The following is a 12,598-nucleotide window of genomic DNA, read 5'->3' as shown; positions in this document are numbered from 1 at the left end:
GTACTGTCATGTTAATTGTGTGCTTGTCTTTACTAAAACCGCATTAATTTACACACATGTGCATTTTAGCATTCTCGGTAAATTCAGAAAACCATTCTTTACAGGGGGAGAAGGATGTCTTGTAAGAAAAAAATAAGCGTGTTTTATATTTGCATATGTGAATTCAGATTTTCCTGTTACTAGTGGAAACTGCTGACGTCAGGACTACGTCATGCATGCAAATATATCGATTCAGTATAAATAAAACAATTAAATTTCACGCACAAAAAATGTAATTTAAAAAAGTGTAAGCAAATTCCAATTTTCTAGTGTTGAAAAAATACATTTCATGGTCAAAACACAAAAACAAATTAAAAAGTTCTGTAACCGCTGTTATGCATTCATTTCACTTGCAATTTTTTTGTTTATAGTGTGGTCGGACTCCCGTGCTCAGGTCAAGCAACTGATCTCTGACTCCTTTTGGAAACCGTGGCTTGTTATGTTTAATCGACTGGGAGACCTCCACATTGAATTCTCAACGCCTCTGTCTAGAATTCTGCTGAAAAGCAAAAACAAGCTTGCATGCGCCGTAAAGAAAAACAGACAAATCAGGGTTTTTTATCTACTAAAAATTAATTTCACAAAAGTTACAGATCTTTTTTATACATATATACAACGTTCAGTTATTAACATATTTTAAATTCACTAATCTCTCTCTTTCGTCACTGGATTACTAGTGAGGATAGCGGAGAGGCGGTCGTCAGGCTGTGGCCAGTCTCTCTTGCTCAGGTCAAGCAACTGACCCCGGACTTTCTTCGGAAACTGTGGCTCATGATGTCTTGTCGCCCAAGAGACCTCCACATAAGATTCTAATGCCTCTGTGTAGAATTCTGCTGAAAGCAAACGCAAAGCTTCATACGCCAGAAAGAAAGACAGACAATCAGCGTTCTATCTACTAAAAATTAATTTCACAAAAATTACAGTTCTTTTTTTACATATATACAAGTTCACAAATCTCTCTTCTCGTACCTCAGGTGGATGGAGAGGGGGTAGCCAGGCGTTCGAAGCTGGTTCCTCTCAAGATCGGCGCCAATCTGTCTGTTTTAAAGCAGTTATTGGCTTTTATATTAAGGTCCGAGCTGGGGTGGACGGTCCAATCAACCAATCAGAGCAAGCTGCATATCTGAGGAAATCCCAGATCCAAATTGCGTGTGTGCAATTCTGCAATATTACCAGAGTTTTTAAAATCTGAGACCAAATGAAATCATCTTCACACGACCTGGGGGTCAATAACCATCATTCAGAAATTCCTCGTCTGAAAACAGATGTTCTCGAGGTTAAGCAGTACAATTCTCGTTCAACAATAAAATATATCTGTTTTTAACAATAAAAGAAATATATATCTATATATCGTAATTAAGGTATTTTTATATTTGCCGTTGTCCGGGATTCAATTAGACAATATTAGCATATTTATCCGTTCTTTATCAGGTCTCAGGGGAGTCACAACCTCCCCAATGGGGAGCAAATCGCGTCCTCAAGTCAATCATATCACATTCGCGCTCATTTAGACCCATTGCTTCAATAGAACCAATAGAATCTAATTCTCAATGCACCGCTCAGCTCTTCTTCAAAGCGAGCCACCAGGTTTCTCACTCCTTCCTCTCTCCATCGTTGGTTTACCTGTCAAGAAAAGATAACATATACACAGTCTGATAGCCACCCTTCAACCAGGGTTCTCCCCCTTTTTAACAACAAAATTTATAAGAAAATCATTTCACTGATTTAAAAAAAATTTCTTTTTCAAAAAAAATGTTACTCGAATTTTTTGTTAAGGGTGTATAAGAGTTATTTCCCTTTTATCATTTTTTTCAGAAATTCAGTCACCATTTTACAAGATTGTTATTTTCACAGAGTTTCAGCCACAATTGATGAGATTTTTTCTTATTTGTCATTAACAGCACAGTCTCTTAAAAAGAGGGTATACAACCCTAATAAGGGTACTCAAGGACCCGCTTTTTATTAAGCTAGGGGGAAACTCTCTCACCTTAACGAGTCGCAGTTGACACTTCACCTTACAATTCACAGTTCAGGTCTTTATAAGCATCTTGTAAGAATTTCGTTGAGCTGAGGACTTCTCACCTTATTCAAGCTACCGTTGGTATTTCCTTTGACGATTCACAGCTCAGCGTCCTGCAAGAACTTGATGAAACAGAGAGAAAAGGAAAGAAAAAAGAAGAGAAATCCTCGAGTCGTCTTCAGTTCCCTTGGATATTAGAATCTCGTTATGTCAGCATCAGGAATCGCATTTTCCGGAATCACAGGCGGTTTCAGACCAGAGTCTCCCTTGCCATCTATGCAATCAGCCTCGTGATGCTTATCGCCTCGTTTCCTCCTCACATTCGTTCCTTTTACACACCATATAATCGCAGGCAACTACACCTACCATCATTAAGACCTGCAACGTATCATTCATAGTACGCTTACTTCTCCACCCCATTCTCGTACACCAAACCTATGAATGACCACAGGGCCTCTGAAGGGCGGAGGTATCGCCATTGGAATCAGGTCACCTCCGGCCAGATCCAAAATCGAGAGCCACCCGACAATCATTACAATGGCATACGCCCCCTTCCCGACATCACCCTCTACCTTAAATTAATTAATGCTAAAATGCATAATGTTTAACGGCCTTCACGAGCCGAGCAGAAGAAATTTTATGAAAAAATCCATCTAAAAAATATAAATCGCCTTACGCGCTAAATTGGGTGCACTAAAAATAATTTCTTACTTCACTCAATGGTACATCATCAACGCTCTGATCCCCATCTGGTACCAGTTGAAATGGATGGCTCTCGTTTTGACAAGCTTTTACGCCAAAAAGAAAGATAGACAAATTGGCGTTTCTATCTACTAAAAATTAATTTCACAAAAGTTACAAATTTTTATATATATATATATATATATACAGCTTTCAGTTACTAACACATTTTAAGTTCACAAATTTCTCTCTTTCATCTCTGGATTACTAGTCAGGATAGCGGAGAGAAGCTGTTTCTTCTGAGATTTTGGCGCAAAATCTATCTGATTCGAGCGGTTATTGGCTTTTTATAGTAAGGTCAGAGGTTGGGATCTGGCGATCTGCTGAACCAATCAAAGCAAGCCACGTGTCTGGGGAAACCCTAGATACATTTGCGGGTATGCACTTCCTCAATATTACCAGAGTTATTCAATCTGGGACCAAAATGAAATCATCCTCTCACAACCTGGGAGGTCTCTTTTTTTCTTTATAGTTTTTTTTTCAAATGTGTGTTTCACGCGGGTGTTTTTTTTTCTGTCTTTGATTTTGTTTTTCGGTTTCTTTCTTTTTCGTTTTCAACGTTTCCCTATCTGTTTGTCTGTCTCTTTCTATTATTAAAGTTTTTTTTTTTTCTGTGTTCGTCGTGGAAAACTTTTTTTCCGTGGCAACCAATATACGAAATTTGGGGGGAAGGGAGGAGTTTGAATTCCCAGCTTTCATTATGAGATTCCATTTGCCTGCTCTTGATGCGGCCATTGTTTTTGATGGTCATTCATTTATTTCGAACAAATCAGATGACTTTTGAGGACACTTTTCACTCTATGTCTCTTCACTACTATTTCGTGTGATGCTAGTTAATGTCGACACATTTTTTTTGGGGGGGGGAGATGTAACATGATCGATTTGAGGGAGCGATTTGCTCCCCATTGACTTAAAATTTCGTATATTGGTTGCCACGGAAAAAAAGTTTTCCACGACGAACACAGAAGAAAAAAAAACTTTAATAATAGAAAGAGACAGACAAACAGATAGGGAAACGTTGAAAAAGAAAAAGAAAGAAACCGAAAAACAAAATCAAAGACAGAAAAAAAAAACTTTATTTATCTTATCCTGGATAAGTTGAAGATGACTAGGATCTCGTAGAGGATTATTTCTACCAAAATTTAAGTGCAGAGTAATGGTCGTTGCTAACGAAAAATCTATGGTAAACTGGAATTGCGAAAACGCAATTCATTTGCAAATGTTATCGAAAATTGTCAGACAGCAATCTTTTATGATGACATATATTAGAACTAGTGAATAATAATAATAATAATAATAATAATAATAATAATAATAATAATAATAATAACATGATCGCCTTGAGGGAGCGAATTGCTCCCCATTGGGGAGGTTGAGACCCTGAGATCTGATGAAGACCGGGCAAATAGGCTAAGATTGTCTAATGGAATCCCGGACAACTGCGAGTATTAAACATACTTGAAATAAAACAGATATATTTTTATTGTTAAAACCAGATATTTGTTGTTTGAGAATGAAGAGACCGGAAACGTCAGAACAATGTGGAGATGAAGCCAGACCTCTCATGGCCTCGAGGACACCTGTTTTAGACGAGGCCTCTCTGAATGACAGGGGTTGACCTCTTGGAGTCGTGTGAAAGTGATTTCATTTTGGCCCAAGATTTTCGAAACTATGAACGATTTGGGGAAGTGCACACACACGCAAATGTATCTGGGGTTTCCCCAGATACGTGGCTGGCTTTGATTGGTTCTGCAGATCGCCAGACCCCAACCCGTGACCTTAGTATAAAAAGCCAATACCCGCTCGAAATTGACAGATTTGCGCGAATCTCGAGAAGAAACAGCTCCTAAACCGCCTGACGACCCCCTCTTCGTCTCTTCGACCAGCCATCCAGTGACGAAGAAAGAGATTTGTGAACCTTAAAATGCTTTGGTGACTAAACGATGTACATATGTAAAAAAGATTTATAACTTTTGTGAAATTAACTTTTAGTAGTTAGAAACTCTGATTTTGTCTGTCTTCTTTCCGGCGCATGCAAAGCTTTGTTTTTGCTTTTCAGCAGAATTCAACACCGAGACGTTGAGAATTCATGTGGAGATCTCCCGGTAGACTTGACATCACGAGCCTGAAAATACTGGTCTTCGAAGTCTTTTTAAAGTTCTGATATTTGAGCTGGATCTAAGAGGACGGGAACCATATTGGAAGAATTTTCAATTGAATTTCAAAGATTTTTCAATTTTTGACATAAATTTTTAAACTGATTCTGCTTTTATTAATTTTGACGAATGTTAATGTTTGTTCTTCGATGTATAGTCACGTTTGTTCATGTAGACTTTGAAACGTTTTGTTTATCTATGTATATGGACACTTTTTGTTCATCTACGTATGGACATGTTTTGTTTATCTACGTATGGACACTTTTGTTCATAGGGAATTGCCACTTTTGAAAACTAGTCAATGTACACTTTTTAGAAGAAATTAATTTTCGATGTCAGACAAACGTTTTTCGATTTTCATATGTGAGAAGAAATCTAGAGAAATGAATTACATCTATTCTACATTTTACCTTTCAATAACGTCTCGTAAATCAGATTGCTATATTCTAACGCCACTGATGATTGTAGCCAATTAGTAGTGCAATACACTAAGGCGTTTGCGTGTCATTAATTAGTGCGTGAATGGGACAAATGCGAGTATTAATAATATACGTTAATAAAACAACACACCTATTGTAACATGATCAACTTGAGCGAGCGGTTTGCTCCCCATTGAGGAGGTTGAGACCCCCTTGGGATATGAAGAAGAGCGGGCAATTGTGTTAAGATTGTCCGTTGAATGTAAATTGAATTCTGGACAACGGCGGGTATCCAAAAGTGATATGCTTGCACTTGAAAAAAAACAGATACATATTTTATTGTTGAATGAGATATGTACTGGCTAACCTGGAAAAACACTCGTTCAGACTGGCTTTCTGAATGTGTTTATATCAGTCTCTTTTTTTCTTTATAGTTTTTTTTTCAAATGTGTGTTTCACGCGGGTGTTTTTTTTTTCTGTCTTTGATTTTGTTTTTCGGTTTCTTTCTTTTTCTTTTTCAACGTTTCCCTATCTGTTTGTCTGTCTCTTTCTATTATTAAAGTTTTTTTTTCTTCTGTGTTCGTCGTGGAAAACTTTTTTTCCGTGGCAACCAATATACGAAATTTTAAGTCAATGGGGAGCAAATCGCTCCCTCAAATCGATCATGTTACATCTCCCCCCCCCCCAAAAAAATGTGTCGACATTAACTAGCATCACACGAAATAGTAGTGAAGAGACATAGAGTGAAAAGTGTCCTCAAAAGTCATCTGATTTGTTCGAAATAAATGAATGACCATCAAAAACAATGGCCGCATCAAGAGCAGGCAAATGGAATCTCATAATGAAAGCTGGGAATTCAAACTCCTCCCTTCCCCCCAAATTGTAGTGTTGATATCAACTGGCACCACATGAAATAGTAGTGAAGGACATAAAGAGTGGAAAGTCGGAGTAGAGAAAACACGAACCAGATTTATCCTGGATAAGTTGAAGATGACTAGGATCTCGTAGAGGATTATTTCTACCAAAATACCAGTGACAATGAAAAGGAGGGAAGAGAGAAAGAAAGAGAAATAACTTCCCCCCCCCCTTCTTCTTTTGAAAACACGCGCGCACGACCTACAGTGACGAAGACAGACAACAGCGGTAAGAAGAATTGATCTTTTTGGTGTTTCTGCTTGTCCATCTGTTGCATCAGCGAGTTAGCTGAAGAGAGAGAGGTATGTGTTTAAAACTGTTGTAGTAGGATTGAATAATCCGTACTAGTAAAGTCAGAGAAGGAAAGGGGAGGAGGTAGTTTCTTTTTTTAATTTTGAAACAAATCGTTATCGTAATTCAGTTTTCGCTTTTGCGAGTGTGCTGGGCTTGAGTTATATGTCGTTTTTTGCTTGTATTGTAGGAGAGAATGAGAGGAAAGAAAAAAAGAAAGAGAACGTAGCTTTTAAGAGAGATAATTGTACAATCTTTTGAGTGATGAAATTATATTGAATTGATTTTTTTTTTATCTTGTTTCAATTAATTGTGGTTTTCTCTCTCTCTTGATTTGATCATTACTTGATATTATGTTGTTGTTTTTACTGTTTATTTTGTCATAGGATGCAAGGGGAATACTCATTGATAATAAAGGGAACACAAGGGTACATTACGACAACGTCGAGTGATGACGTCAAAAAGGAATCGCTTGTAGAGCAAGGAAGGACTGTAAAAGAAAAGAATTTAGACAAGGAACGAAATAACGATGGCCTATCAGACAAATTGGTGGGGGAGCCTTAGTTGATTGGGTCATGGCGCGTGGTCAGTCAGAGGAAAATACTAGCAGGGGAACACAGAGGGCAACAGAAGCCTCTGGAGCTCTTTTAGGGAGTTTATAGGGAATCCGAGTACTTCAGAGAAAGAGAGGAATTGCTCGTTAGGCCTGTAGATGGGAAAGAAATGGGATAGAGAATAACCCGATCTGTGATAAACGTGGTCACTACAGCCATATGGCTGGTCGATGTACGGATGCGGCGGACCGTAGGTTAGGAAGAAGAAAGGATAGAGAAAGACCATCTCCTGAACCACCAGAGAAGAGAATGGCAGGTCAACCGGTCAGAGTAGAGATCGCCTCCCGCCTGTCCAGGAGCGGCTTAGGGAAGAGACCGACAGGGTTACGACCTGATGTCCCTTAGAGACCAGGAAGCCAGGCCAGCCGAAGGACGAGGCGGCGCCTGAGCTGCTGTGGTCAGTTCGGTCATATAGCCTGAGGCTGCCCAAAAAGGAAATGCTAGTGTGTCCGGGAGCCAGGCCATTCGCGAAGAGAGTGCTCCCGAAAAATGGGAAGACTCCTTGATGCAGAAGCAGAGAGAAACCGTTGCCTGAAGTTGACAAAGAAGGGAGAAAAAGGTCAAAGCAAGTGGAAGTTCGCTGTATCTTGAAAGAGAGTCGGAATCTTAGATGCCAGATGGTGGTGGGGGCGTGAAGGTGGCAGCCCTGATCGATACAGGCGCCTCGGTGACTGGTTAAGTTCAATGCTTATCGGAAGATGTACGGTTGACCTTGAATTGACACGCGCGGATCAGGGCCGACTTTCCCTGGAAAGATTGGCCAGGCTGCCCTATGAGGCAGAGCGGATGACGGGGCAATTACGAGCTTATGTGGCGCCCGATTTGTGTGAAGAGTTAATATTGGGATACGATTGACTAGAAGAAATGGGAGCAGTGGTCACCTTTGCTCTACCGACCCTGTGGTTGAGGGGGAGGTGTATTCCCCTAAGTGGCCGATAACAACAACTAAAAGACCTCCCAGTGGTGACCTCAGAGAATACGGAAATTCCTCTCCGAATGATAGTGTCCACAACGGGAAAGATCCAGGGGCAAAGGAAGGGAAGCCCTGATGGGTACCAGGTAACCCCTCTAGAAGAAGAGGAAGATGAGGATTAGAAGTAGCGATTAGTGATGCTATAGTGAGTGGACCTGGAAGCTTCCAGTGCTGTTAAATAATTCCTGTAATATGGTACGGGTTAAACGGTTAAACGTAGAACCCAGGTGGGACAAGCCTACCCTGTTGAGACAGTTCAAAGAATAGGGACCTGGGGTAGAGAGGCGAGAAGGAATTGGAGGGAATAATCAAGAATAAAATCAGAGGAAGTGATAGCACCGTCTGAGTACCAAAGGGAGGTAATAAAACTGCTAGAGCACAATCGAGATATTATCGCTTCCGGCGATCGGGAATTGAGATGTACAAACACAGTAAGGATGAAGATTGATACGGGAGACCACCCACCGCTAAGATTGAAACACTACTGAACCCCGATTCATAAAAGAAAAATTGTAGAGGGGGCGGTGTCTGAGATTTTGGAGGCGTGAATAATTGAACACTCCACCTCACCATGGAGTTTCCCCGTGGTGATCGTGGAAAAGAAAGACGGGGGACATAGATTTTGTGTGGATTTGCGGAAGCTGAATGCCATTACCAAACCCTTAGCGATGCCTTTGCCCCTAATAGATGACATACTGGCTTTGTTGGGTAAAGCGAGATGCTTTACCACTCTGGACTTGAGATCAGGTTACTGGCAGGTAGCCCTCGCTGGGGAGGATCAAGAGAAAGCGGCGTTTGCATGTCATGCAGGACTGTTTAATTTTAGAGTTATGCCGTTTGGCCTCTGTAATGCACCAGGGGTCTTCTCACAATTGATTTCGATAGTTTTACGGGGGTTGGAGGGGTTTGTGGTTGCATACTTGGACGATATTCTAATCTTCTCACGAACGCCTGAGGAGCACTTTGCACATTTGAGGGAAGTATTTGAGAGGTTGCGCCAACATCAACTGAAAATAAAGTTGCTCAAGTGTCAGTTTCTTAAGAAGGAAACTAAGTATTTAGGATTTGTTATTAACGAGGCTGGAATAAGACCGGATATAGACAAGGTAGAAATTATCAGGTCTCCACCTGAACCGAAAACCGTGCGACAAGTGCGAGGGTTCATTGGAATGATTGGCTATTATCGCCGATTTATACCTGCGTTTAGCCGATTGGCCGCTCCCATAATAGCGTTAACGAAAAAGCATGCCCGTTATAAATGGACCCCGGAATGTCAGAGGGCTTTTGACGCCCTGAAAGAGCAGTTGACTGCTATATCGTTGTTGGCGTATCCTGACCTAAGTAAGCCTATGGTTCTGTATACGGACGCGAGTGACACGTGTATAGGGGCGGTGCTGACCCAACCGTATCCTGAGAAGGAAGGCCCCGTGCGTGGTGTACCAGAGGAAATTCCAATCTGTCGCATAAGTTATCTGAAATCCAACAGAGGTGGCCAGTGATTGAGAAAGAAGCTTTTGCGATTGTATATGCGATACAAATGCTAAACTATTATCTGAGTGGGGCTGAATTTGTGGTAAAAAATGACCACAAACCGGTGAAATATTTATTTGATGCGGATTGGACAAACAAGAAGATCCAGCAGTGGGCACTCAAGTTGTCCGGATATCAGTGCTGAATCGAATATTTACAAGGCAAGGAGAATACCTGTCCGGATCTTCTGTCCCGGATTTCAGAGCAGTTGGAATCCGAAGCCATCCGATTGGAACCGAGGGTGGATAACATGGCTTTCCAGGTAGGAGTGATTAATGCCCACACCGTATGGGAAAGACTGGACTGGTGTGAGACAGATGTAACCGAAGCTGAACCTATAGTCGACCCACATTGGGTCGAAATTATTGAGATGTCAAGAAGATAAAGAATTAGCAGTGTTAAGAGCCTGGGTGGAGGAAGGTCGAACCCAAAAATACACCCTCCACCACGACCGGCTGTATTATATCGCTGGTCGGGACGGAGAAATGGGATTAAAAATGTTGGTACCAGCCCAACTCCGGAGAGAAATCCTGGATCAAGGCCTTGAGAGAGCAAGACACTTAGGGATCGAAAAAACTTATCAGTTGATATTTAGAAACTATTATTGTCCGGGACTGGTCAAGGATGTTGTGGAATGAGTAAACAGGTGTGTAAAATGTCAGACTCACAGTAGATATCAACTGTTTGCTTCACCGGCAGAAACGGATGAATCTGGACATCCCTAGACCCTTAACAGAGCGTGGTAATAAATATATCGTGAGCGTAGTGGACTGGCTCACTAACTGGTCAGAGGCTTACGCAGTGCCAGATAAGACCGCCCAGTCGGTGGCCGGTATAATCCTGGGGGAGATCTATCCGAGGTGTGGGTCCCCAGAGCAATTAGTCACCGACAATGGCGCAGAGAATGTGAATAAGATGAGCTTGGCGTCCAGCATGTGTTGACCTCCCCTTTCCAGAGTAACTCCAAGGTCGGGCGATTTCACAAGACGCTGGTGGATATCCTGAGTAAGCTTGTTACTGATAATCCGGTGGAATGGGATCGGTTCCTTACACGTCTTAGCAGCAGTGAGGTTTACGATGAATGAAACCGGAATTTTCGCAATTTGAATTGGGTTTGGGAGGATGTGATTCTCCTGATTGACAATCTTTTGACACCGTGTAGGAAATATCTGGGGGATGAGCATCACCAATTATTGTTGAAACAGCAACATAAGAGATTTGTCCAGGCCATGCTCGAGTGAATAAAGATAGAAGGGAGGTGGAGTTCAAGATGTACTATAAAGTGCAAATTCGAGAGGCGAAGCTGGATAAACGTTGGACTCCTTATTATCGAATAGTAGAGCAGACCAGCCCTCTTTCTTTTTGGTATGGCTTGCAATAAGCCACAAAGAAAACAGAACAACGGAATAGAGTTTAAATAATGTATTACTGATACAACAACGTAAAAAGGTTACAACTGGAAAGAGTAGTAAACGTCACCGAGCAGGCGAGGATCGCTCTGGTTTTTAATCCACACCTGGGATCAGAAGGTCTATGGTTTATATAATGGATAGAACAGTCCATTTGGAGGGTGATTCCCCCACAACACCCCCTCCCAAGCTGATTTCCGCGGTTGTGAAAATCAGTATTTCTTCCTTTTGGGGAAGACCACCAAGGGGTCTGTGTGCTTCCTCTTTCTGCCGGAGCGTCTCGGTTCTGACATCCCTTTTGGAGGGCCTATGTCAAAACAGTCATACACAGTTTCAATCGCCTCTCTGCCGTCCTGTGGTGGTTCTTCTTGATCCTCGTAGAAGCGTTTCCTGATTTGGTTCAGGTGCCTCTTATGTTGGAACTTTGGGCACTAAATGATGTATGTAACATGGCTGATTCTTCGTAAGATCGTGCCCTGTTCCCAAAAAGAAACGTTATTTCTAAAATGTCTAAAATACACGTTATCTCCGCTGTTAAACCGTTTCGTTGACATTGTAAAGGTTCTGTTATGTACTATGTGTTTGGGTATCAGTTTATCAAATACGGATTTTATTTTCCGTCCAAACATGATTCCTGCTGGAGATCCCGCATCTGGTTTGTTCGGATTTCTCATGATTCTGTAAACCTGCAGAAATTGCTGAAGGGTCTTTTCTGTCGGTGTACCGGACGCATTTTTTAATGCTTGGCCGTTGCTACTGGGGTGTCGTAATATGTTTGACTTGATACATCTCGCAGAATTCTCTGAACTCTGTCGAGGTGAACTGTGTAGCGTTGTCACTAACCAGACAGTCTACAACCCCAAACCGAGCAAACAATTCCAATAAAAAAATTGTCGTTGTTGCCATGGTCGTTTTTTTTTTTTTTGCATCTTAGTACCTCTGGCCATTTAGAGTAATTGTCAACTACTATCAAGTAGTAAAAATCCTCCACAAGTCCCGCATAATCGATGTGGATCCTCGACCATGGTTGTTCAACCTTAGGCCAAGGTTTATCTGTTATCGGTGGTGCTTTTTCAGCCAAAGCACAGCCTTTGCATCTGTTCACCATGTCGGTAATATCTTGGTCCATAGCTGGCCAATAAACACGACTTCTCATTAGGCTTTTCATTCTGTTTATTCCTGGATGTCCCATGTGAAAATCCCTGAGAATTCTTTTTGGAAGGGTTTGGGAGATGACAACCCTTTCACCGTATAACACTATTTCGTCGCAACCAGAAAAAATGTCTGAACTGGTGTCACTCAGTGCTAATTTCTGCTTCGTGGTTTGAATGAAATTGTCATTTAGGGATGAAGTGTGACCGGCAATTCGCGGATAATATTGTTTATCATGGTTTTTACATCACTATTAATACGTAGTGCCTCGATTACTGAATCTTCAAGAGATTCCATTTTGGCAGGAACCAGTCTCGATAAACCATCTGCATGGGCTAG

At 41.4% G+C, this 12,598-nt stretch overlaps 1 protein-coding gene across 2 annotated transcripts in view; it reads left to right on the top strand.

The window, feature by feature from the left end:
• The window catches only part of LOC145293033 (glycine N-acyltransferase-like protein 3), a 97,224-nt gene that overhangs the window by 19,730 nt on the left and 64,896 nt on the right, over nucleotides 1-12,598 (top strand). Inside the window, exon 1 of one of the 2 annotated variants that reach the window (XM_080139539.1) lies at nucleotides 6,389-6,518. The exons of the other annotated variant lie outside the window; for it this stretch is intronic. The gene's annotated coding sequence lies outside the window, so the exon portion shown is untranslated. Of the gene's footprint in view, nucleotides 1-6,388; nucleotides 6,519-12,598 lie in introns of those variants that run through there. 2 annotated transcript variants of the gene reach the window in all.

The sequence above is a fragment of the Euprymna scolopes genome, chromosome 1, assembly GCF_053919585.1.
Source record: "Euprymna scolopes isolate OS-2025 chromosome 1, ASM5391958v1, whole genome shotgun sequence".
NCBI classification, from domain to species: Eukaryota; Metazoa; Mollusca; class Cephalopoda; order Sepiida; family Sepiolidae; genus Euprymna; species Euprymna scolopes.
This window is presented reverse-complemented; position numbering and strand designations above follow the sequence as displayed.